This window comes from Schistocerca gregaria, chromosome 4 (assembly GCF_023897955.1).
Source record: "Schistocerca gregaria isolate iqSchGreg1 chromosome 4, iqSchGreg1.2, whole genome shotgun sequence".
NCBI lineage: Eukaryota > Metazoa > Arthropoda > Insecta > Orthoptera > Acrididae > Schistocerca > Schistocerca gregaria.
Genome location: NC_064923.1, coordinates 322236444 through 322263712, shown reverse-complemented (window position 1 = coordinate 322263712; position 27269 = coordinate 322236444). Strand labels below are relative to the sequence as shown.

At 45.2% G+C, this 27269-nt stretch overlaps 1 non-coding gene across 1 annotated transcript; it reads right to left on the bottom strand.

The window, feature by feature from the left end:
* Positions 1-4180: 4180 nt before the first annotated feature.
* On the bottom strand, positions 4181-4255 carry Trnas-cga (transfer RNA serine (anticodon CGA)). Its single transcript has one exon. It is a non-coding gene; the product is annotated as a tRNA-Ser (tRNA).
* Positions 4256-27269: the final 23014 nt, after the last annotated feature.

The following is a 27269-nucleotide window of genomic DNA, read 5'->3' as shown; positions in this document are numbered from 1 at the left end:
TGTGCCACGCCAGAGGTTACCTTAACGTCTGTAGACGTCTCTCCATTGATAACAACATGCTGTGTTGTGTTTGCTAAAAACTCTTCAATCCAGCCACACAGCTGGTCTGATATTCCGTAGGCTTTTACTTTGTTTATCAGGCGACAGTGCGGAACTGTATCGAACGCCTTCCGGAAGTCAAGGAAAATGGCATCTACCTGGGAGCCTGTATCTAATATTTTCTGGGTCTCACGAACAAATAAAGCCAGTTGGGTCTCACACGATCGCTGTTTCCGGAATCCATGCTGATTCCTCCAGAATAGATTCTGGGTTTCCAAAAACGACATAATACTCGAGCAAAAAACATGTTCTAAAATTCTACAACAGATCGACGTCAGCGATATAGGTTTCATAGTTTTGCGCATCTGCTCGACGACCCTTCTTGAAGACTGGAACTACCTGTGCTCTTTTCCAATCATTTGGAACCTTCCGTTCATCTAGAGACTTGCGGTACACGGCTGTTAGAAGGGGGGCAAGTTCTTTCGCGTACTGTGTGTAGAAACGAATTGGTATCCCGTCGGGACCAGCCGTACAGTCTATGACTGCAGCGACTAAGACCGCTCGGCTAATACCGCGCGGCGCACTTTGAACCTGCCAGAAGTTTCAGCATTCCTGTTTAGTTCCGCGGGGGATTTTGTTGTTTGAAGATGATACTTAGGGGTAGGTTGCCTTCTTAGGGAAGTTGTATCACTCACGTCGTTTCCTTCTTTTGTGTGACGACGATGAGTCGTCTTTCGTTTTCAAGACGCTGTACGAGAAGGATCCACTATATGAATTTCGAGATCAGCTAATACATGATTTGTAATTATGGCTCTGGATATGTAATGAGTTCTAAATAAGAATAGTGCTTTCTACGCCCCTTATTTTTATTTATCAGGTCCACATATTTTCATTGTTGCAGAAATAGGCTAGAGATGAGTCTCTAGCCTTAGCCCGACAACGTCGCCGTATCGATCGAAGGACGAGGTAAACACTCCTTTAAATGGCCGCTTGTTGTCTTTGCGAAGTTGTCGCCCGCCAACAACTTTGAGTGGCCCCCGTGGCAGTCGTGCAGCCCTCAGAAGCCGTACACGAAACAGTGAGGCTCCCTCCCAACCCCGTCAGTCTGTCTCTCTCTCTCTCTCTCTCTCTCTCTCTCTCTCTCTCTCTCTCTCTCTCTCTCTCTCTCTCACACACACACACATATACACACACACACACACACACACACACACGACGACACCCCCGCCACAGGCGGCGGCCAGCCAGCCCTGTAGCTGTTCGCCAGCAAATTGGTATCGATCTGCTGGCCGTGTGCCGCGGCAGCTGCGGCATCTGCGGCGTCGCCACGGGCGCCGGCGTCGGCAGGGCGTCGCGGCGCTACCTTGTCGCCGGCGCAGCCGCAGCCGCAGCCGTGACTAACGGCCGGGACGCCGTCGCTGCTGGCGCCAGCCATGCTTGCCTCGGCGACGGCGGCTCTCGCGCGTCAGCATTCCTCAGCGTAGCCGCGCTGGCGCCAGTCTGCACGTCCCGCTGCTGCCGTTCCTAGAACTGCGCTCTGGACTTGGCGAGCCAAACCTGTTGTTAGCGTTTCTTAGCAGGTTCTATATATATATTCTTCACGGCCACTAGCCTGCTAAGAAAACTCGAATCCCAAGGCAAGCAGTAGATTTCAACCTCTTATGTTAGGTATTACTACGCAAATTATTTTACGCTCTCGTAGCCGCTCATGTGGCTATGCTGTGTAGACATATATTTCCTCTATGTGGCTCTCACATGTCGCCCCATCAACCGCACGCTCCAGAGTCTATGAAGTATTCTCTTCCAACACGTTCCTTCATCCTATCACATCGCAATGTCAGATTCCTCAAGACTAAAACACTTTCCGTCGAAATAAATAATTGCCTTCCAAACCTCACCATATTAACAGTCATACCCGGCAAAGACGACCACCAACTTAAGAGAAGGACGCTGCGTGCTCGGTGTGACGTCACGCAGATCGGGCCACGCTTGGCGAGTCGCTGCGCTGACAGAATCGAGCTGCATGCCCTGCAGCCCTTCTCAAACGATAAAACAGAATCCAACCGTAAAAAAATTTGTTTCTACGTTAATTGTAGCTTTACATGTCAGCTTCATGTTGAAATGCTCTCATTTAGTTAATGGTCATAGTCATTATGATACTTCCTATTTAAATAAAGTTATCGAAACGAGATTTTGGACAATGTTAGCACGAGAAGAGGACAGTGTTTTACCATATGGTTAACATAAGGAACTTTATTTACAGCGACATACCGGAATTAGAGCTTTTATTGCATTTTTTGAAACGATTACTGTAATTTTTGAGAAGTTGTCTACAGCTGGTGAAAATAGAATTTGCTAGTGTGAAAACCATGAAATTTCTAACTAGCCTCTTTTTCTGAAGATACCTCAATCATAGATCACCTCCTTGAGAATGAAGCCTTCATCTGTCACCGTAGGTACGAAGTTGAGTCTTCCCGATTCCTAAGCCCAAGTCTGTCATTACCAAAACTACTTCATCTGCAATGCTCATTTAACTCCCGACTGCAAAATGCTTCCTACGTTCCCTCACTTCAGTGCTAACCTTCTGTACCAACATTGTCCACCTACTCACACACACACACACACACACACACACACACACACACACACACACACACACACACACACACACACACACACTTCTGATTTTTGTCTGACACCATGTGCAATATTGTTCCGGAAATAAATTCAAGAGTATTTGAAACACCTATGCCACACCATGCAAAGATTCTATCTACACTCGGCCTCATGCGACAATACTACAAGCAGAAGAGCTACATGCGTAAGTAATAGAAAGCGCCCTCAATCCCAGAGATAAATATTCCAGAGAAAGTATGTGACGCTGTCGGAGGCAGCCCATGGAAGGATACCACAGAGTCAAAATCTCCACAGTACCGGTGGAACATCCTATGGTAAAATGTCTCGGTGCGTTTATTAATATCAGAAATCCATAGTGCATGGTACAAAGTTGTTGGGAGTACGATAGCTGCAAATGAAAAACAAGTAGGCTAATCCTGGTGGGGACAGGCGCCCACGACGTTTGTTGTGAAGTATGCACTCTTGAACATAGTATTTTGAGTCGAACGGACACAGACGTTTGGAAAACTAGTAAACGAATAACTTACTCTGCCTGATCAACAGAAACGCATGAAACCATTTCGATGTAACAACAATCACAACACCGGATTAAGGCATTCTATGCATTCAAGAAATAAGCCACCATATGGATAGGCGCCCATACACAACACTCCATCTTCCAGCTGCGACACACTGAGAAAGCAAAAATACTAACTTCTTTGTGCGACCCACTTGAAGCAACGAGGAATATACCAATATATAAAGTAACTTTTGTGAAATACTTAACTTTTGTATCTGACGCAGACTTTAATAAACTGTGGTGAATGTCAGCAACCAGGCCGGCCAGCGTTCTATTTAACACGATCAAGGCGACGGGCTCCGCTCAACATCAAGATGCAGTTACACGTGCGTCGAGGCCAAGGAAGGAAGAAAAATGCAGTAGCCACGCGAACAAGGCATCCCCCTACACGGAGCCGACTTCCCAGGAACACACGGCCACAATGAACTTCTAGCAGCGGGTTATACGAATACAGAAGAACCATGAATATGGAAACTAAACAATCGTCATGAATTAAGTTGATTTGCTTTTTATATGGTCAGTTAACTATGGCAGTCTTTTTCATTACTGGATCGAGTGACAAATCATTTGCAATTTAAATTGTTGAATCAATTATGTAAGTTCATAAGATAACAATTGAAGTTTCTCTAAAAAAAAAAAAAAAAAATCTATCGGCTCATTTGGTATATATCAGACCAGAACAGAGACTCTATAGTGAACTCTATTCCTTATAGCCCATTCTCCTACTTTAATTATAGAGCGAAAATTACAATAACAAAACGTTTGGATGTCTTCAACGCAATTCTACAACGGCCTGTACTGCTCTTATGAGAAGGAAATCAAATATAAAAAGAAACTTATGTTGATAAAACCTTTGCGCCAAGTAATATTACTTCTTCAGAATGAGATTTTCACTCTGCAGCGGAGTGTGCGCTGATATGAAACTTCCTGGCAGATTAAAACTGTGTGCCCGACCGAGACTCGAACTCGGGACCTTTGCCTTTCGCGGGCAAGTGCTCTACCAACTGAGCTACCGAAGCACGACTCACTCCCGGTACTCACAGCTTTACTTCTGCCAGTATCCGTCTCCTACCTTCCAAACTTTACAGAAGCTCTTTTGCGAACCTTGCAGAACTGGCACTCACATCCTATCATCATCCTTCGTCATAAAATGAAATGTTACTTTATAAAAACAATGAAGACTGTCGCCACTGGTTATCAGATATTTGCCTGTACGTCTCTTTTCTGGCATGTTGCTACTCTCATGTACATTAGTGAGGACTGTATGATTACACTTACGTCTAAGGTATTTAGAAACATGTTTTGGACAGATGAAAACTTTTTGTAATGTCTTATGTAACGATCAACTTATATTTTGGAAATCTGTGGTAAGTTTCTATGGGACCAAACTTCTGAGGTTATGGGTCCCTAGGCTTACACACTACTTAATCTAACTTAGCTGCAAGGACCTTAAGACAAGGAAGCCTAGAAACTTGATAATTAAGAGAATCAGCTGTGAATTGAAACTGACATGTAACTAGTAGAGAGAAGACGTGACTGACTTAAGAAAGTGAACCAAAGCGCTTCTCGTGGCTTTGAACATCGCGAAAAGCGATCCCGCAAATGTAAAGCATGAAATTAGTGATAACTTAGGTGCGACAGAATACGTGAAGAAAGAAACGAGATTAACACCACTTGGCAAGTCTCAGTTCTACAGCCGGCCCGAGTGACCGAGCCGTTCTAGGCACTACAGTCTGGAACCGTGCGACCGCTACGGTCGCAGGTTCGAATCCTGCCTCGAGCATGGATGTGTGTGATGTCCTTAGGTTAGTTAGGTTTAAGTAGCTCTAAGTTCAAGGGGACTGATGACCTCAGAAGTTATGTCCCATATTTCATTTATCAGTTCTACACAGTATCCGTATTACACTTATTTAGCCCCACGTTATCTAATACGAAAACTATCGTTACACCCCCGCTGTGCACCCAATGCTTCGCACTGCGCAGTTCTTACTATAGCTCACTCGTTGGTTGTGGCATCAGACATCAGGGTGTGGCGGCAACTCTCGCTCTCGCCTCACGCGTAGGTAGTGGATGCACCAGTCGTTTTCCTCAGTCTGTTTCCGTTGTACACCAGAAGTCTCTACACTGCTTCAATCGGAGCCCAAAAAATGAGTCGAGTCCGTCCGCTATGGAATGTACAAACGCAATTTCTCTTTGCTAGAATGACCAAAGAGAATGAAAAGTGCCGAGTTCCATACCTGCTATCGTTATGAGTAAGTAGAAATGGAAAACTGCCGCGTTTGGAGTCTGACAGCAGAATGACAAGTTTCGCACCCTGCGGCTCATCACCTGAGCTGGGAGAAGTGTGCTTGTACCTCTTCCATGATCAATGGGCACACAGTCGCGAGACGCAGCTCACGATCGAAATGTTCAAGCCCCCCCCCCCCTCCTCCTAACGTATCTAGCATAATAGAGCCTATCAGATTTACTCTCGCCTCATGCAGTAGGGGAGCCTAAAGCTACCCCACCAGTGACACGCTGGCGCCAAACTTCCTCCTAAGAGAACCGCTAGACTACCAGTGGGACCAAGCATAAAGAAGACTGCCAAATGCTATTTCCTGTGGGATCCTTGTCATTAATGTCGAAACGATCCTCCTTGGAACAACAAAGCCATTTTCTTGCCGTTCTCAGTTCAGTGGCATTATCACCATACAAGGCGCAATTGTTTCTCGCTGCCTCAACTTCTGTCACCCGACAATTGACCTCAAACAGAACAATATGTCGGAAACGTTCAGATTTCTCCACATGGAACACAATTTTGTAGCGTCCACAGCTCCACGCACTACCTCCAAATAACAAAATGGCAATATCTAAATTCAAATAGTAACAGTGAACTACAAATAAAAAACGACAATCTATAAATAAACCCGTAACAAGGGTAATACCAACATGAAAAACGAAAACAGTACTAACTGATGCACCAACCTAATAGTTTGCCGCCGGATGTCCCTGTCATCCCTGCGTCAGTTACCTAGCAGAGGCAATGTATGCGCGCCACCGGTTTGTGAACTGTTAAATTTGTTCTGTAGATTATCGTACTTTGACTATTTGCGTAAGGCGGAAAGCGAGGAGTAGCCCAGTATTTACCTAAGAGAGCATGGGAAACTACCTAAAAGTCACACTCAGGCTACCTAGTGCACCAGCGAAAGCAGTTAATCTGCTGCACAGACTCAATTCCACTCTGCCTCACCATATCTCGCAAACTAATTTGCTACTCGATATGCTATACAAACAGATAACAGAAAAATATAAACGCTCCTACTGAATATAAACGCTCCTATCTATTGTGTTGGCTCTGAGCACTATGGGACTCAACTGCTGTGGTCATTAGTCCCCTAGAACTTAGAACGACTTAAACCTAACTAACCTAAGGACATCACACACATCCATGCCCGAAGCAGGATTCGAACCTGCGACCGTAGCAGTCGCACGGTTCCGGACTGCGCGCCTAGAACCGCGAGACCACCGCAGCCGGCTACCTATTGTGTTCTTAAGGTCTATGTTGCTTTCTAAAATATTAGTGAAAGACAAGTATAGGTGTAAATGCTAAAAAGTTACAGAAAGAGAACTATGGGTGTAACTGCTGAAACTTTGGTTCAAAACGTATTCTGACAGTATGTGAATAAGCTCTCTGATCATTTTATGCAGAGGGCCTAACCTCGTTCAGTGCAGGCCATATATGACGGTCTGTTCTTGCTATTGTGGTCTTCAATCCAAAGACTGGTTTGATGCAGCTCTGCACGCTACACTACCCTGTGTAAGCCTCTTCATCTCCCATTAACTACTGCGGCCCACATCTCTCTGAATGTGTTTACTGTATTCAGGTCTTGGTCTCACTCTGCGATTTCTACCCCGTCACACTTCCCTCCAGCACTAAATTGGCGATCCCTTGATGCCTCAATGTGTCCTACCAACCGATCCCTTCTTTTAGTCAGATTGTACCACAGATTTCTCTTCTCCTTAATGATGTTTAGTACCTCTTCATTAGTTATGTGATCTACCAATATAATCTTCAGCATTCTTCTGTAGCGCAACATTTCAAAAGCTCCTATTCTCTACTTGTCTAAACTGTTTATTGTCCATGTTTCGGTTTCATACACTACATACAAATACTTTTAAAATAACTTCCTGAGACCTAAATCTATACCCGACGTTAAAAAATTTCTCTTCTTCAGAAACTCTTTTCTTGCCATTGCCAGTCTACATTTTAGATCCTCCCTACTTCGACCATCATTTATTTCCCTTCCCAAATAGCAAAGCTCAATTACTACTTTAGGTATCTCCTTTCCTAAACTAATCCCCTCAGCATCACCTCATTTAATCTGACTACATTCAATTATCCTCGTTTTGCTTTTGTTGATGTTCGCCTTATGCCCTCTCTTAAAGATACTGTCAATTCTGTTAAACTGCTCATCCAAGTTCTTTGCTGTCTCTGACAGAATTACAATGTCATCGGCAAACCTCAAAATTTTTTATTTCTGCTCCCTGGACTTTAATTTCTACTCTAATATTTTTCTTTTCTTTCCTTTACTGCTTGCTCCATATAAAGATTGAATAACATTGGGAATTGGCTACAACCCTGTCTCACCGCAAACCACTACTTCCCTTTCGTGCCCCTCGACTCTTATAACTGCCGTCTGGTTTCCTTACAAATTGTAAATGCCTTTCGCTGCTGTATTTTATTCCTGCCACTTTTAGAATTTGAAAGTCGGTATTGTAGTCAACAATATCAAAAGCTTTCTCTAAGTCTACAAATGCTATAAACGGATGTCTATCTTTCCTTAACCTATCTTCTATGAAAAATTCGTAGGGTCAGTATTATCTAGCGTGTTTTTGCGTTTCTCCGGAATCCAAACTCATCTTTCCGAATGTCAGCTTCCACCAGTTTTCCTATACTTCCGTAAAGGATACGTTAGTATACTGCAGCACTGGCTTACTAAACTGATAGTTCGATAATTTTCACACTTGTCAGCACATGCTTTCTTTGGATTTCGGATTATGATATTATTATTGAAGTTTGAGGGTCTTTCTTCTGTTTCGTACATCTTGCTCACCAGATGGAAGAGTTTAGTCATGGCTGGCTCTCCCAAGGCTATCAGTAGCTCTAACGGAATGTTCTCTATGCCCGGAGCCTTATTTCAACTTTAAGTATTTCTGTGTGTTATCAAATTCTTGACGTAGTATCGTATCACACTTATCAACTTCATCTACGTTCTCTTCCATTTGCATAACATTGCCCGCAAATACATCTCCCTTGTATAGCCGCTCTATATACCTCTTATACATTTCTGCTTTTCCTTCTTTGCGTTGGACATGTTTTCCATCTGAGCTAGTGATACAGACGGGCGGAGTGGCCGAGTGGTGCTAGGCGCTACAGTCTGGAACCGCGCGACCGCTACGGTCGCAGGTTCGAATCCTGCCTTGGGCATGGATGTGTGTGATGTCCTTAGGTTAGTTAGGTTTAAGTAGTTCTAAGTTCTAGGGGACTGATGACCACAGATGTTGAGTCCCATAGTGCTCAGAGCCATTTTTGAACCTGGTGATACATGCTTCTAAATCCTTACATTTGTCCTCTAGCCATTCCTATTTAAGTCATTTTGCATTTCCTATCGATCTCATTTCTTGGACGTTTTTATTCTCTTTCGCCTGCTTTATGTACTGTCTCTTTATATTTTCGCCTTTCCTCGATTAAATTCAATATCTCTAGGGTTACCCAAGGATTTCTATCAGCCGTCGTCTTTTTACATACTTGATCCTTTGCTGGCTTCACTATTTCATCTCTTAGGGCTATACATCCTTCCTTTATTGCATTAATTTCCCCTGTTCTTGTCAATTGTTCCCTAATGCTCCCTCTGGAACCCTCTACAACCTCTGGTTCTTTCAGTTTATCCAGGTTCCATCTCCTTAAATTCCTGTTTCTTGCAATTTCTTCAGTTATACTCTGCAGTTCATAACCAATATATTATGAGCAGAGTGCACATCTGCCCCTGGAAATGTCATACAATTTTAAATCTGGTTTCGAAGTCTATACCTAATCATTATATTATGAACCTGAAACCTTTCTGTATCTCTAGATCTCTTCCACGTATACAGCGTTCTCTCCTAATTCTTAAGCCATGTGTTAGCTACGATTAAAAATTATGATGTGTGCAAAATTCTACTAGGTGGCTTCCGTTTTCATTCCTTTCCCCCAGCCCATATTCATCTACCTTCCTTTCGTTTTCCTATTGCTATTAAATTTTGAGCTCCCTTAACCATTTGAATAATTTCTTTTATCTCATTATACATTTCCTCAATCTCCTCCTCATTTGTGGAGCTAGTTAACATATGAACTTTTACTACTATGGTGGGCATGGGCTTCGTGTCTATCTTGGCTACAATAATGCGTTCACTAGGGTGTTCATAGTAGCTTATCCGCGTTCCTATTTTTTTACTCATTATTAAGCCTACTCCTGCATTACCACTGTTTGATTTTGTATTTATAACCCTGTATTTCCTGTCTCGATATACAGTTCCTCCTGCCACCGAACTTCGCTAATCCCCATTATACCAACCTTTAACCTATCAATTTCGCTTTTAAAAATTTCTAACCTACCTATCCGATTATGGGATCTGACTTTCTACGATCCGATCCGAAGAACGCCAATTTTGTTTCTCCTGATAACGACGTTCTCCTGAGTAGTTCCCGTCCGGGGATCCGAATGGGGGACTATCTTACTTCCGCAGTATTTTACCCAAGATGATACCGTCATTATTTGACCATACGGTAGAGCTGCATGCACTCGGGGAAACTACGGCTGTAGTTTCCCCTTGCTTTATGCTGTTCGCGGAACCAGAAGAGCAAGACCGCTTTGGTTGATTTGACAAGGCCATATCAGTCAATCATCCAGCCTGTTGCCCCTGCAACTATTGAAAAGGCCGCCGCCCCTCTTCAGGAACCACACGTTTGTCTGACCTCTCAACAGATACCGCTCCGTTGTGGTTGCACCTACGGTACGGCTATCTACACTCCTGGAAATGGAAAAAAGAACACATTGACACCGATATGTCAGACCCACCATACTTGCTCCGGACACTGCGAGGGGGCTGTACAAGCAATGATCACACGCACGGCACAGCGGACACACCAGGAACCGCGGTGTTGGCCGTCGAATGGCGCTAGCTGCGCAGCATTTGTGCACCGCCGCCGTCAGTGTCAGCCAGTTTGCCGTGGCATACGGAGCTCCATCGCAGTCTATAACACTGGCAGCATGCCGCGACAGCGTGGACGTGCACCGTATGTGCAGTTGACGGACTTCGAGCGAGGGCGTATAGTGGGCATGCGGGAGGCCGGGTGGACGTACCGCCGAATTGCTCAACACGTGGGGCGTGAGGTCTCCACAGTACATCGATGTTGTCGCCAGTGGTCGGCGGAAGGTGCACGTGCCCTTCGACCTGGGACCGGACCGCAGTGACGCACGGATGCACGCCAAGACCGTAGGATCCTACGCAGTGCCGTAGGGGACCGCACCGCCACTTCCCAGCAAATTAGGGACACTGTTGCTCCTGGGGTATCGGCGAGGACCATTCGCAACCGTCTCCATGAAGCTGGGCTACGGTCCCGCACACCGTTAGGCCGTCTTCCGTTCACGCCCCAACATCGTGCAGCCCGCCTCCAGTGGTGTCGCGACAGGCGTGAATGGAGGGACGAATGGAGACGTGTCGTCTTCAGCGATGAGAGTCGCTTCTGCCTTGGTGCCAATGATGGACGTATGCGTGTTTGGCGCCGTGCAGGTGAGCGCCACAATCAGGACTGCATACGACCGAGGAACACAGGACCAACACCCGGCATCATGGTGTGGGGAGCGATCTCTTACACTGGCCGTACACCTCTGGTGATCGTCGAGGGGACACTGAATAGTGCACGGTACATCCAAACCGTCATCGAACCCATCGTTCTACCATTCCTAGACCGGCAAGGGAACTTGCTGTTCCAACAGGACAATGCACGTCCGCATATATCCCTTGCCACCCAACATGCTCTAGAAGGTTTAAGTCAACTACCGTGGCCAGCAAGATCTCCGGATCTGTCCCCCATTGAGCATGTTTGGGACTGGATGAAGCGTCGTCTCACGCGGTCTGCACGTCCAGCACGAACGCTGGTCCAACTGAGGCGCCAGGTGGAAATGGCATGGCAAGCCGTTCAACAGGACTACATCCAGCATCTCTACGATCGTCTCCATGGGAGAATAGCAGCCTGCATTGCTGGGAAAGGTGGATATACACTGTACTAGTGCCGACATTGTGCATGCTCTGTTGCCTGTGTCTATGTGCCTGTGGTTCTGTCAGTGTGATTATGTGATGTATATGAGCCCAGGAATGTGTCAGTAAAGTTTCCCCTTCCTGGAACAATGAATTCACGGTGTTCTTATTTCAATTTCCAGGAGTGTATTTTATAAGCCTTACTTATGTTCAGATTGTTTAACTGGGATTATTGAATATTTTGACCAAGCAGATTAATAACGCTGAGTATGGCAATCAAGTGCTGAAACCGATAATGTGAACATTGTTATATTTATACCATCTTCTGCACAATAAATTATTAGACGAACATTTAAAAAGTCGCGTAGTCTTCCCACCAACGGCAAGGTCTATGGTTCATGGGGGTCTATTAATCCATTATTATTCTTTAAGTAAGCAAGACGTGTTGAATATGTAACAGATCCAACCATCGAGTTTCGTTAGTAACCATTCGTATTAGCAACAGTTACTCCGCCTACCCACTATTATCTCAGTCCAACGTAGTTGTTCCTAATCGGGCAACATTTACAGCGCCAGGACCCACAGAGTAACAAGTCGCTTTCGTAGTGGTGTCGAAATTTCAGGTTCAGCATTAAGTATGATCCTAGAATCGATAACATTTGTTATATGTTGTAATAAACGATACGTAAATATCTAACTTCTTCTACACACATAAGTTGTACAAAAGATCCACGCAGTTGAAGGGTTTACGAACATTCAGCTCATTATACTTCATTCGTGGCAGCACCTCACATGCAATGAATGGCTGACTGAAAATACAGATAATTTCACCCTCATTAATTAACATATTTAGATAGCAATACTAACTCACAATTACATTCGTCATCTCACTCAGTTCTGTATATTTTCACGATCGCTACTTGTTAACACGTCAGTACTGAGGAAACAGGTTTTCTTTGCGATATGGTTCAAAATGGTTGAAGTGACTGAGCACTAAGCGACTTAACTTCTGAGGTCATCAGTCGACTAGAACTTAGAACTAATTAAACCTAACTAACCTTAGGACATCACACACATCCACGCCCGAGGCAGGATTGGAACCTGCGACAGGAGCGTTCGCTCGGTTCCAGACTGCAGCGCTTAGAACCGCACGGCCACTACTGCCGGCTCTTTGCAATATAAACTGTATCGAAACCCTAAAGGCTTCTGTGGGTTTCAAAGATACCAGGTTTCATTGAATTAACGTTAAATAAATACCTATCATCCCTGAGTCCTAAAATTTTGACAGCGAATTGAGTGTTTGAAGAAATTTCGAGCATACACGCTGCCAACGTCAACTCCACTCTATGATATTTCGACTGGGCACCTGCTAGTCATCCTCAGCTGAGCCATCTAAGACTGATGGACACGTCCTTCGTTTCGTAACATAGAAGCATACGGCATTGATGAGCTATTATGAAAATTCCAACCTTTCACAATGACAAACTGCCCTCCGCTGATCCAAGTGGACCTGCAGTCTTAGACAATGACCGAAAAACAATTTTCATCTGAAAATTATGGAAGATTTTTGCTATTTTAAACGAAATATTGCCGAAAAGGAAAGCAAACTTAGAGAACACCTCGATGTGGTATCCTCTTTACCACTTCCTAGTTCTAAGTTTTAACTGATAGTGCCCTGTTAATAGAATATCAATTTTCCTTGATCACTATCTTTTGATGGGCAATCTCTTCAGGCAGACGGTCTGCATCTGAAACTGTGGGGGTTCTGCATACAAATGTTTCAACTTCACCCATAACTTGCGACGGCTCATGACAAGTCGGTGATTGGAAACACATATCGGTAAGACAACCATCTTACTCTCATTCCATAGTGAACTCAATGTTATTACTAACAGAGATGAGGTGATGTACAAACTACATTAATTTTTCTTCTCCATGAGGCCACATTTTGAATGTCTCGTCCTCATACCATACCATCAAATAACCACAGGTTTAAGCACCACCTATTAAATATCTCCTCCCTCAAGGTCCTCCATAAAGCGGATGGCCAGCAGTGTAACAGAAGGCTACCAATGGCGACGTCAGCTACTCCACCAGTGCTACTTTAGACAAAGAGCATCCAGTTTGTCGATAAAATGTCACAGTGTCTTATACAATGTGAATATTTGCACAACAATGTTCTCTGCAAGGAGTAAGATGTTTTACTGAATTGTGTGTATGGACACATCATTGCTTGTTACTGACGGTGAAGGGAGACATTCTTCATGAATTTTAGGAAAACCATATATATCGCTGGTGGGCACCCACGCGATCTTAACCCGTTGGTGGTCCCCTGTGCTAACGAGGAAAAATTCAGGAATGTAAAAAGTGCACACGTCCTGTAGTATTAAAAATTGTTTAAATGGCTCTGAGCAGTACGGGACTTAACTTCTGAGGTCATCAGTCCCCTAGTACTTAGAACTACTTTAACATAACTAACCTAAGGACATCACACACAACCAAGCCCGAGGCAGGATTGGAACCTGCGTCCGGTGCGGTCGCGCGGTTCCAGACTATAGCGCCTAGAACTGCTTGGCCACACCGGCCGGCACTGTAGCATCGTAATCAATGTTCCTGCAGGTAGAATCGATTAGTGGACCATACAACCTATCAACATACCAGCTAGAAGACAAAAAACTGTTATATTACCTTTACAAATGTCCGCCGCCGGTAGCTGAATGGTCCTTTCGGCACGCGAGCGGCACGGACGTCTTGTTTACGTCCTCGCCGCGCAGCTCGCTCGCGGAGTTGTTTACGTGATTCTGCCGTCTTAGCGCGCTATATTTCATTCGACAGAGAATGGCTTATGCCCACCGACAATCGACACTGAAGATTAGCTTTGCACCTGAATATGCCCGACCAAAAGCACTGGAAATCGAACAGTTTATCAGAGATGAAGTCAAGATTGACTGCAACGATCTTGTTGGCATCCACCTTTCTATAGTGAGCAGTGTGGTATACGTGAAATTGGTCAACGAAGACATATGTGAAAAAATTCTAGATGCAACTCGAAGTGGTCTTAAGTTCCGTCACTCTGATGGACACATCGGTGACGTAACTGTGGAACATGCGGGACTTGGACTGCGCACGATACGTGTTTTTGAACTCCCTTTCGAGGTGCCTTCAGAGGTAGTGGTATCTGCATTCCATCCATATGGAAAAGTGATTAGCCACACAGCTGAGAAGTGGGTTCAGTTCACTACATACCCGGTTCTCAATGGAGTACGGCAGATCCGCATAGAACTAACCAAACATGTGCCGTCCTACTTATATATTGGTGGCTGCCGTGCAATTATTATTTATGATGGACAGCCGAAGACATGCTCGGGATGTGGCAAAGGAGGACACCTCCGTTCCAGCTGTCTGCAGCGCAGAATCACACAGTTACCGCCTGGGGACCTGCCGGCCACGACCGCTCCGACGTCGCTACCGCTGACGTTTGTCGAAGCTCTCCATAGCGACCCCCGACCGCGAACACCACTGGCTCCTACTACTGGTACATCGTCGTCTCCGGTACTGCCTCAGGCTGTTGCGGACGGACCGACGCCCTTGCCTCCTCCTCCCGACGTGTGCAGTGGTGAGCAATCTCAAGGACAGGGGATGGCCCTTGACTCCATGATTGTGCCTACCGATGCTTTTGTGCCTGAACATCCGGATCCCCAGGCGTCTTCGGACACTGAAGATCACGTGCGCAAGCAACGGTCGCCGAAGAGACGTCGGAAACGGCGGATCGCCCCGTCTGACACCTGCAGGACGCAGTCTCAAGACGATGAAGATCAAAATTATCAAGTTGTTCCCCCGAAGGACGAATCTGTGGTGGAAGCACCAACTTGCACTCCGTCGGACGTACAACCATCCTTGCATGCACCAGGCGCTGTACCTATGGACGTTGAACAACAGCTGAGCCAGGACAACTCTTCCACCACCGACGTGACACTGCCTTCGGACTCTGCTGGTACTCCACTGGACGCACACCATCCACGCACCCTTGCGTGGTCTGACGATGTAGCCGACGAAACACCAACTAGTGAGACAGCCGCGAATGCCGCTGCTCCAGCCCACGACTCCTAATCGACAGGGTTACAGGATGGGGATGTGCAGCCTACTGGGACAACATTCTTGTTCGCTGCTGCTCTTCGTGCCTCCATGAGCGTCCCTGTAGTCCCAATTCTACGACAAGCTTACAGGATTGGCTCCATCAATGTCAACACCATTGGCACCCCTGTCAAACTACAATTGCTCCGTGATATGTTGAGGGCGTCGGACCTAGATGTTGCCCTTTTGCAGGAAGTTCGCCTGGCGACGTTTCCTAATGTATATGGCTATGTTTCCTACCTCACGCCGTGTGCCGACGGTGGCAGTGGGACAGCTATTCTTTTAAAGGAAGGCATTGATGTAGATGACGTGATTTACCTACCATCGGCTAGGGGTCTTGCTGTGACTTTTCACGGTGTTCGAGTCATCAATGTTTACGCTCCCTCGGGCACGGCCAAGCGACGGGAGCGGTCGCGATTCTATTCAGAACAGATCGCTCCTTTGTTTGTCGGACGCTACGACCATATTGTTCTTGGCGGCGACTTCAATTGTGTGTTATCCCAAAAGGACCAACATCCCCATTTCACCACATGCCAGGAACTCAAGCTGCTTGTGCATGAACTGAAACTCACCGATACTTGGGACCGCGTGCATGGCGATCGGCCTGGGTATACGTACGTCACCAGCCATTCAGCAAGTCGTCTTGACCGTGTCTACGTGTCCCCAGGACTCGTAACTGCCACGCTTGACGCTGAGTTATGGCCTACCGCCTTTTCCGACCATATCGCCTACATTTGCACTGTTTCGCTCCAGAGGCAGAAGGTGTGGCGCGGTCGAGGCCTGTGGAAGCTGAATGTGGCCCATCTCAAGGATCCGGAATGTAGGCAGGTCGTAGAGACGACGTGGAACAACTGTGTGAGACGCCTTCCAGCGTATCCTTCAACACTTCGATGGTGGATCGACTGCGCCAAGCCTGCTTTACGTCGTTCTATGATGAATTACGGTCGCGATAAAATGTTATGGCACCGACATACCATGGAATACTATTTCACAATTCTCCGGGAACTCTCAAACCTTGCCCCCTCAGTTCAACGACAGGTTGAAATTCAACGTATTAAGGCGAAGATAATTTCTCTTATACGTCACCGCCTTGAAGGCACAGTAGTACGCGCAAGATGTCACGAATGTGTACCAGGAGAGCTCCCGTCCATGCATCATGTTATCCGAGAGAAGCAGCGGTGTCGTAGAAAGTTGATCAACGCCCTCGACATGCCAGATGGTCGTCGATTGACGTCCCAGAATGACATCGTAAGAGCCTTTGTGGATCACTACAACGAGTTCTATGCAGCAGAGGACCGGAACGTGGCGGTAATGTCTGATGTCCTCCGTTCCTTGACAGATACCCTGGACGAGTCTGCTGCGGAGATTCTCACGGCGACAATTACGGCTGATGACGTCGCCGATGCTCTTCATAAGGGTGCGGCAAACAAAGCCCCAGGTCCAGATGGGTTCCCGCTGGAGTTTTACCACACATTTCATGACATCATGGGCTCACGCTGGACTGCGATGTATGAAGAACTGATGAACCCTGACTTTCCTCTCCCACCCGAATTCGTAGAAGGCTTGCTTATCCCGGTCCCCAAGCCATCGGGAGGTCGAGGAGTGGAAAATTATCGGCCGCTGACCATGTTAAATTGTGACTTCAAGATTTTTACCCGGATTCTTGGCGCTCGCATTAGGCGCGTCGTCCCTCAAGTTATCTCTCTGGATCAAACGTGCTTTGGAGGTGATAGTAACATTCAGACGGCACTCAGCGATTACCGTGACGTTATAGCCCTGACCATGACCTGTCGCAGTCGTGGTGCCTTAGTGACAGTGGACTTCGACCACGCCTTTGATAGAGTGAGTCATGACTTTCTCGAAAACGTACTCCGACGGATGGCCTTTCCCCACAGGTTTATACACCTCGTCTTGCGGCTTCTCCGAGGTGCCACGTCGCGGGTGCTGGTCAATGGCCGTGTGGCGGGCCCTATTAACGTCATGCGGTCGGTCCGTCAAGGATGTCCGCTGTCGATGCTGCTTTTCGCCATTGCCCTTGAGCCACTATTACACGGTTTGAGGAGCCGGTTGACAGGCATAACAATGAGGGGGACTTCTTTCATCTGCCGCGCCTATGCAGATGACTTGGTGTTCTTGGTTCTATCGGAGGATGAAGTGCGAGAGGCACTGGCGTGGATCAACCAATACGGGGATGCTGCGGGCAGCCGTGTGAACCTGACGAAATCTACTGCTATGTCCGTCGGTAGAGGCCTTCCAGCTGAGAGTGTGGCACCATTGCCATTAGTGGACAAGCTCAAATGTTTGGGGATCACCTTCACGCGTGATATACAGCGCACGATCTCATTTAACTACAAACGCCTGCTTCAAGCTATCCGCACGAACGTTCGTGGCAACCTCCTGAGAGCATTGGACATGTTACAAAGGGTGGATTTTGTTAACACTCATCTAGTCTCGCGACTACCCCATTTAGCACAGATTTTACCGATGCCAAAGGCAATGGCACACAGACTTCAGGCGGCGTTCGGCTACTTTGTTAGCGCGGGTCTTATCTTCAAAGTCCGCTACGACACGCTGACACTTCCTCCTCGAGATGGCGGCCTCGGTCTTGTCAACGTCCGAGCGAGAGCAGCTGCCCTTTATGTAAGTACGATGGTTAAATCGTGGATCCGCCGCCGAAACGGATTATCGGGAAGCCTGATTGATGAAGTGGCCCCTCCCTCTCGAGTGGCACCCGTTGCAGTAGCCCATATTTCTTCCCCTCTCTCACACATCCGGACGTTTTTCATCGAATACAGTTATGTCCATGCCGACTTGCCTAGTACCAGACCCCCTATGGCACGTGATGTTTACCGAATCATGATGAGAAATCACACTCGGAATGTTGTGGAAAGGCGACATCCTACGATCGCATGGCCCGTGGTATGGCGTTCTGTACACCATATATACCTAGACACGAGCGCACGTGCGACCTGGTATTTGGTCGTTAATGGAAAATACATGACACAACTTCGTCTACATGTCATAAAAATGACAGATTCGCCGCTGTGTCCTCGCTGTCAAACGCTTGATACGGACGAACATCGACTGATGTGTGGATCTTCTGCAGAGGTGTGGCAGCTGATTCAGAAGATGCTTGCCTTTCTTCTACGTACGGCTCCCCATGCCATTACACCGAAATCTCTTCTGTTCCCAGATGAGACATACTTCCCAAGTACGAAGACCAACGCTGTGATCTGGATAAAAGGTCTCTCGATCTCTTATTTGTTCCATGAAGGTGATAAGAGTGTTCTTGATTTTTGGACATTCCTGCAAGATCGCTTTACTTTTCTCATGCACCATCCGCGATACCGTCAGTACTATGCCAACTTTTTGGGTAGTGCCTTCTTCGATCCCCCCTGCAGCTGGGGTGTCCCAGGTATGAGAAGATGACTTCAATGAGAGTGTGTAATACCAGGACTCAGTCCCATGTACCGGAAAATGCAATATTCTTCGTGAAGACGTGCCTGGAACATGCCTGACTGCCTTGGGATTCGGTGTGCGTCTACCCACAAGTTGGCGGGACGCGGATGCTGCTTTGTCTGTTCTGCCAGGAGGGCGTTTTCTTTAATTCCTATAATTCCCTTTCTATTTTATATGTTACTGATGGTAATTCCACATAATTTTTTTTCGCCTGGAGGGCGTCCTATGTGATAAAAAAAAAAAAAATGGTCAGCCTGATGGATTGTCAATCCTCTGTGCCCGGGTTCGATTCCCGGCTGGGTCGGGCAATTTTCTCCGCCTAGGGCTTGGGTCTTGTGCTGTCATCATCATCATCATCATCATCATCCTATCATCCTCATCGACTGGAGTTCGCTGAAGTGGCGTCAAATTGAAAGACCGGAACCTGGAGAACGACCTGACCGACGGGGGGCCTCAGCCATACGATTAAATTAAAAAAAAAAACTTTATAAACCTTCAGTTGCCGATTTTATCAACAAACTTAGAGCTCTCCGTCTAAGTAGCTTGGACCGTTTACTCAGCTTTGATACAGAATCCGATTTTACAAACGCCCTCTTGCAGATTCTTTGTCCTTAACAGGTGACAACTTTCAGGTGGACATCACTTTGCTCTGGAATGCGCTTTAAGCGACATATTTTATGTTCAATGAAGAATATTTTGGGCGGATTGAAGGCATCGCCATGATTGTCCCTATGTCTACCGTGGTGACCAATCTTTGAAGGGAAGGAAAACTCCCTTGAATCAGCGATCCTTAAGCTAAGCGCTTTTTGCAGGTATGTGGACTATACTTTCATGGAGTGGCCTCTTTGAGAAGATAAATAATAGAGTTTGTACATCGCGTCAGCTCCATTCATAAGAGCATATAGTTTATTATTGAATTCGAGAATGATTGTTGTCTTATCTTCGTGGAAATTTTGGTTGTACGAAGAATGGTGGCTCTCCGGGGCATTCAGTTTATCGTAAGCCCAGTTTTACCGGTCTGACTGTACAATTCTCGAGTTCTCATCACCCGTCACTTGCAATGACTGTGCACTTAGACTCAGAGCTCATCCAGTCTCAGATTCAGCTCACTTAAAGACAGGTGTTCAGATAAAATGGATATTCCACCCGGCAGATTAACAGGTTACTATGAGCTAAATCCTAGAACCAGGAAGTGGATAAAGAGGAGAGCACGCTGACAAATTCTCTAGCTTCTCTTTCCTTTTTGGTAACATTTCGTTTCGAATAGCAAGAGTCCTTCGTAATTTTCAGTTGAAAATGATTTCCTGCCAATCGTCTAAGTTTGCCAACCTGCTGGGATCTTCAAGTTATTTCTTTTCCTCTCATCACGACTGCATAACGTCATTCTTTATCTAAGTTATACTCACATACCGTTACTTCTCCATGTAGCTAAGATCATTACCTGAATGACTTCGTTTGAATCAAACAACTAAATACACAAAAACGGACATGTTCTCGAATTGCGATCTCATATTTTCAACACCAAACTGTCCAACGACTGTCGATCTGGCTACCAAAGAACTTGGCGGTAGTAAATATGGTACACTTCCAGACTGAAAAAAGGGGTAAAACCAAACGGGAACTGAACGAACTAAATCTAAAGCCATAATTAGTATGATGCGTTTGATCAATATCAAAATGAGAACTATTATCTGCAACACATTAGAGGGTGGTTCAGCTATCCAATGCTCATCTCACATACAGGGCATAATAAGAAAATAATCCAGAATTGGGCTCTTACAGAGGCATTCAGGTCACCCATTTGCCCAGTTGCGAGTGCAGCACGAAAGGGAAACCGAGTCATGGTACAAATTATCTGTCACCGTGCACTGTACAGTGGCTTCTGGAATATTCACGTAACTGTAGGTGTTGAGAGATCAAGTGAATCCACCTTGTAACGTTCGATAACGCCTGGGATATTTAAATCGCGACCTATAGTGCATCATTCGCTACTCGTCACAAAATCTGCCTCTTTCTTCAGGTCACAACAAATTTTGGGCTTCTCTGTAGTTGCGGTATTACGTCAGATTCAGTATTACATTATCTGATTGGTCAATGAAAGTTTTGTTAACTATAGAAATGTGCCTTCTGTGTAGTCAGCTGACAGCCCCTGTTACGGCTACGCTGGGGCCACAAAAATCATAAAGCCTCTCTGCCCCTGCCAAGACGCCAGTTTGTAACTTCCTCCACTTTCACTCCCTACAGCCTCTCCCACGCTATCTCGCGTTTGGCCATAGAGAATAAAACTGACTTGGCACAAAGTGCCTCTTGCTACGTTCATACCACAACTCGACATTCACCTGAGATTTGAGTCCACATTGTCATGAAGGAGACGTAAAACAAAAGTTTCTTATTAATTTTGCTACTAAGAACGTAATGAAATAAATTAGTAATTATGATTCAGTAACAAGGTTCAACAGTGATATTAAATGAATTAAAGGGGAACTGCAGCAGTTTAAGTCTATTTTTCGAAATAATACTGGCACACCTTTATGTAGTCGGACAGTTCACTTAGTATGTCTTCAGAGCACTCATTTCGCAGAGATGGTGCCAAGCAGTTCTCTGCCTGCTCTGACAACGTCTCTTAATAAACGTTTCAGAAGAACGTCCGCAGTTGGTCAGAGTTACTAATTTACAATGAGCTGTGAGAGTCTTGTTTTCGGACAGTGAAGTGCAGAGTCAGTAGCCACGTTAAACCACTTCCAGTGCATTCACAAACAAATGCAACACGGTTTACATCCAAACAAGGGGTATCTGTTTTTGCTAACAAATGGCAGCAGCCAAATAGCTCTCTCCATTAGGTGGGATTAAACTAATCCGTCTCTAACTACCACTGTGCCAACTTGAAAAAAGAAAGCTTAGTCAGCGAACTACTGCCAGCATATGTAGCTCGGGAAATACATCACGCAGTACCGCGCTCAAAAGCACATATTTTGTTCGTTGTTTGTAGTGATGTGCACTAATTATTTCTGGCCTACTTTTCCTCTACTCTTGTGAGAAATGATCAGAGAATCAAAGAATGTTTTATAGACATGTTCTGCTTGTTTATGATATTTTTAGTGTTCTGTACTGCAATCGGTAAAAATGGAACCCTTGTACGATCACATTGTTGTCCTTCTGTCTCTGTGTACAACGGTTCAAAACCATTTTTCTCAGCAACGGGTCGACGTATCAAGTTGAAATTTATGTCACATACTAAGATCTATGAACCCTTGGCGGTGTAAGAAAGTTTAGCTTCTAAGCCAAAATATGCGGCAATTTATGTCACATATTCCCATACTCGCAAACTTTTCTTTCTTTATTAAAGGACCTGCAGCACATATTACGTCATAGTAAGACATTATGCAGAGAATTAGTGGACAGTATGCTGCTTGATATTTTAGTTTAGTATATAAACCTATTTAGGCTTCATTGCTTTCATCAGTACATGTCCCGACGCTGTAGGTGGACATAAGTCAACTTTGAGTAAATTAACGTCTAACAACTACGGACAGCAGTAATATACTTCTTTTTCAGAATCAAAAAATGGGTCAAATGGCTCGGAGCACTATGGGACTAAACTCCTGAGGTCATCAGTCCCCTAGAACTTAGTACTACTTAAACCTAACCAACCGAAGGACATCACACACATCCATGCCCGAGGCAGGATTCGAACCTGTGACCGTATCGGTCGCGCGGTTCCAGACTGAAGCGCCTAGAACCGCTGGCCACCCCTGCCGGCAGAAACCTAGCACAGCTGGTAACTGCGCTGAAGTCGGCGTGGTCCCACATCCCTGCCTGTGGTACATTCCGGAACCTCACTGACTCTCATCCTGCACATCTACCAGCGATCCGTGCTGCAAAAGGTAATTATGCATGATTTTGACAGTCGGTCATATTAATGGGACTGGACGATGTACGAGTGCTATTCGGGAAATAAGGAACGATAGGTCGCGAAATGGAAACCACAGTAAAAATCAAAATTGTTTCTTTTGCAACATTGAGCTACAACTTTCAGCTACTTATCTCCATAGTCGCCGATCCGACTTAGACGTTTGTCATAGCGTTGCACCAACTTTCCAGCACCCTCGTTATAGAAGGCAGCAGCCAGTGCTTTCCGCCAATTCTCTACGCTCGCCTACAGCTCGTTGTCTGTGCCAAAATGTTGTCTTCATGGCCAGCGGTTCATGTGAGCAGAGATGAAACTCAGAAGGAGACAATTACAAGCTCTATTGTGGGTAATCAAACATTTCCAATCGTAAAAATGTAAATGTCGTGTGGGTAGGGCCTCCAGCAGGTGCAAGTCTTTCGATTTGACACCACTTCGGCGACTCGCGTGCCGATGGGGATGAAATGACGATGATTTGGACATAACAACAACTAGTCCCTTACCGAAGAAAATCTCCGACCCAGCCGGGAATCGAACCTGAGTCCTTAGGACTGACATTCTGTCGCACTCACCACTCAACTACTGTGGACATTTTCAACTGAAAATGATGCTGGAGCATCTTCATTGCCTCTACAGAATGCGGCTGAGAATTGTCTTGGAGAAGAAACCGCATTACAGTTATGTAATGGTGGCTGCATAGCTTCAGGCGAAATTTCTCACCAGGCCCTCGTACTTGGAGATAGACACTACTGCTCTAGGTATCTTTATGTGCTCCCTGTGTACTCAGAACTAAAAAGAACGACATAAGGCTATTGACGGCATACTAGAGGCACTGCCTAACACACCTGTGCAAAACGTCATCGGATTTTCAGTGTGGTTCCCATTTCGCGACCGATCGTTCCTTACTTTCCGAATAACCCTCGCATGTCAACAGGACAGGAACATTAGAGAGCAATGGTTTCTCATTCTTAACTCTTCTTTTAACTTTTAGTTTCTGTAACTGTGTTTACTCAAGCGGTTAGTGGCTGCAAATATTTCTGGTTACGTGTAGAATATCAGCATTATCACAGAATTTAAGGAGTCGCAGTGCTTTACTACTTTATTCAATCTGATCTGAGCTACCTGTACCTTTCCATTAGGTACATGCGATTGGCATAAAGTGATGGATCATTAGGATGTGTCCATTGGAATACATACTGAAGATCGGTACACAAAGGTGAAACACGTTACAGTAATTAACAAGTGAACATAATAATGAGGCATAAAAAACACCGCGTCCGACAGGTAACGGAAAATCCCAGTTGGCAAGCAACATAAGAGTCCTTAGATGAACTTTCTTGCAGGTTTTGATTATTCTAGTTAAATTATTCGGTGAATACTTATTCTCTGAACTACTGTAGTTTATTGCTCGAAAACATATTTTTCTCCAAAAGTTGTATGTCTGAAAAGCGTTTAAAAAGCTTTCCTTTCCACTTATGAAGAGGTGATGGCGATTATTAACGTTTTTTCAGGTATGAATCGCAGTTAATAATAACCATGCATTTGTCCAAGAAATCACTATGTCAAATGACCAAAAACTTAGCAGCTGACTGATGGCTGACTTTCTCAGCACAAAAGCAATCGAATAATTAAATTTTCAGGACTTCTACGTCAGCTTTTCCCGCCCTTCCGTCTAATCATCATTTGAAGATCTTTGACGTCACACTGTCGTTCTTTAATAGGCACAGGTAGTCTGATGATTCGAGTGTCATCGCATTTGTCCACCTTATCTTTTTATTTGCAAAGTTGTTTTTCTACTACACTTACAAATATCTCTTCGAATGAGACCCTCGGACTCATGGTTAGTGAACCCTCGGTTTAAGATATCAGGTTTACTCTCCTCATGGTTATAATGTACGAAGACTGCAGTGGTTGAAGAACACGCTCAATTTTGAAACCAATGTTAATGAGGAGCTTCTGGAACAGGCGGTTTATGTACGAGATTATTCTCAATACTCCACACTTATAGGTATTCTGGCTGAGATTCATACTCATAGCGAGTCAAACATACTGAAAAAAAACAACCTTAAAAAAGAGCTTCAAGCATGTGTTACGTCGAAAGTACTTGCAAATCACTTATCGGTTCCAATGCTTTTTAAAAATTTTGAATTATGGCGTTCTTTCCGCTCAACTTCCAGGAATACAGTAGGGAACATGTTGCAAGATGTCAAACTCTACTGGCTTGACCTTTTGTAACGTCCCCTTAGAAAAATTAATGAATTACTGTGCTGATAAACCTCTTACATTATTTGATTTTCAAACAGCTGAGCAGAACTGAACGTACTCAGACCTTTCTCTCTTTACCTGTTCTGATTAACACTAAGCTGATACACAATATTTTTAGCGCAACGCAATCTGACTTTCAATAATCCCTACAAAAGAATGGTCCTGTCTAACATTCTACATCTACATCTACATTAATAATCCGCAAGCAACCCAACGGTGTGTGGCGGAGGGCACTTCACGTGCCACTGTCATTACCTCCTTTTCCTGTTCCAGTCGCGTATGGTTCGCGGGAAGAACGACTGCCGGAAAGCCTCCGTGCGCGCTCTAATCTCTCTAATTTTACATTCGTGATCTCCTCGGGGGGTATAAGTAGGGAGAAGAAATATATTCGATACCTCATCTAGAAACGCACCCTCTCGAAACCTGACGAGCAAGCTACACCGCGATGCAGAGCGCCTCTCTTGCAGAGTCTGCCATTTGAGTTTGCTAAACATCTCCCTAACGCTATCACGGTTACCAAATAACCCTGTGACGAAATGCGCCACTCTTCTTTGGATCTTCTCTCTCCCCTCCATCAACCCGATCTGGTACGGATCCCACACTGATGAGCAATACTCAAGTATAGGTCGAACGAGTGTTTTGTAGGCCACCTCCTTTGTTGATGGACTACATTTTATAAGGACTCTCCCAATGAATCTCAACCTGGTACCCGCCTTACCAACAATTAATTTTATATGATCATTCCACTTCAAATCGTTCCGCACACATACTCCCAGATATTTTACAGAAGTAACTGCTACCAGTATTTGTTCCGCTTTCATATAATCATACAATATAGGATCCTTCTTTCTATGTATACGCAATACATTACATTTGTGTATGTTAACGGTCAGTTGCCACTCCCTGCACCAAGTGCCTATCCGCTGCAGATCTTCCTGCATTTCGCTACACTTTTCCAATGCTGCAACTTCTCTGTATACTACAGCATCATCCGCGAAAAGCCGCATGGAACTTCCGACACTATCTACTAGGTCATTTATATATATAGTGAAAAGCAATGGTCCCATAACACTCCCCTGTGCCACGCCAGAGGTTACCTGAACGTCTGTAGACGTCTTTCCATTGATAACAACATGCTGTGTTCTCTTTGCTAAAAACTCTTCAATCCAGCCACACAGCTGGTCTGATATTCCGTATGCTCTTACTTTGTTTATCAGGCGACAGTGCGGAACTGTATCGAACGCCTTCCGGAAGTCAAGGAAAATAGCATCTACCTGGGAACCTGTATCTAATATTTTCTGGGTCTCATGAACAAATAAAGCGAGTTGGGTCTCACACGATCGCTGTTTCCAGAAACCATGCTGATTCCTACAGAGTAGATTCCGGGTTTCCAAAAACGACATGATGCTCGAGCAAAAAACATGTTCTGAAATTCTACAACAGATTGAAGTCAGAGATATAGGTCTATAGTTTTGCGCATCTGCTCGACGACCCTTCTTGAAGACTAGGACTACCTGTGCTCTTTTCCAATCATTTGGAACCTTCCGTTCCTCTAGAGACGTGCGGTACACGGCTGTTAGTAGGGGGTGTAACTTTCACAAATCACCTACCTCACAAAAATCTTCGTTACTCGATCTACAGCAATACAGCGAGCGCCACTGCTCCCAGCTAAATAAAAGATTCAAACTACTACTACTACTAACTACTGATAGGCATAGTTAGCAAAGGAAAGATTTTGATAGAGAGCAAACAATGTATTTACCTTAATAGTAATATATATATATATAGACATCCAGTCTAACAAATTTACTGTCTCTGATAGACACACATCAAGATCATCCGCTCTCAAAACTCCGCCATTTCTCTCCCCACATCCACCACTGCTGGCGGCTCACCAACTGTGCAACGCTACGCGCTGTTAACAGCCAATTGCCCAACACTACAATAGCGACTATTTCAACAATTCCCACCAGCCACAGACTGCACACA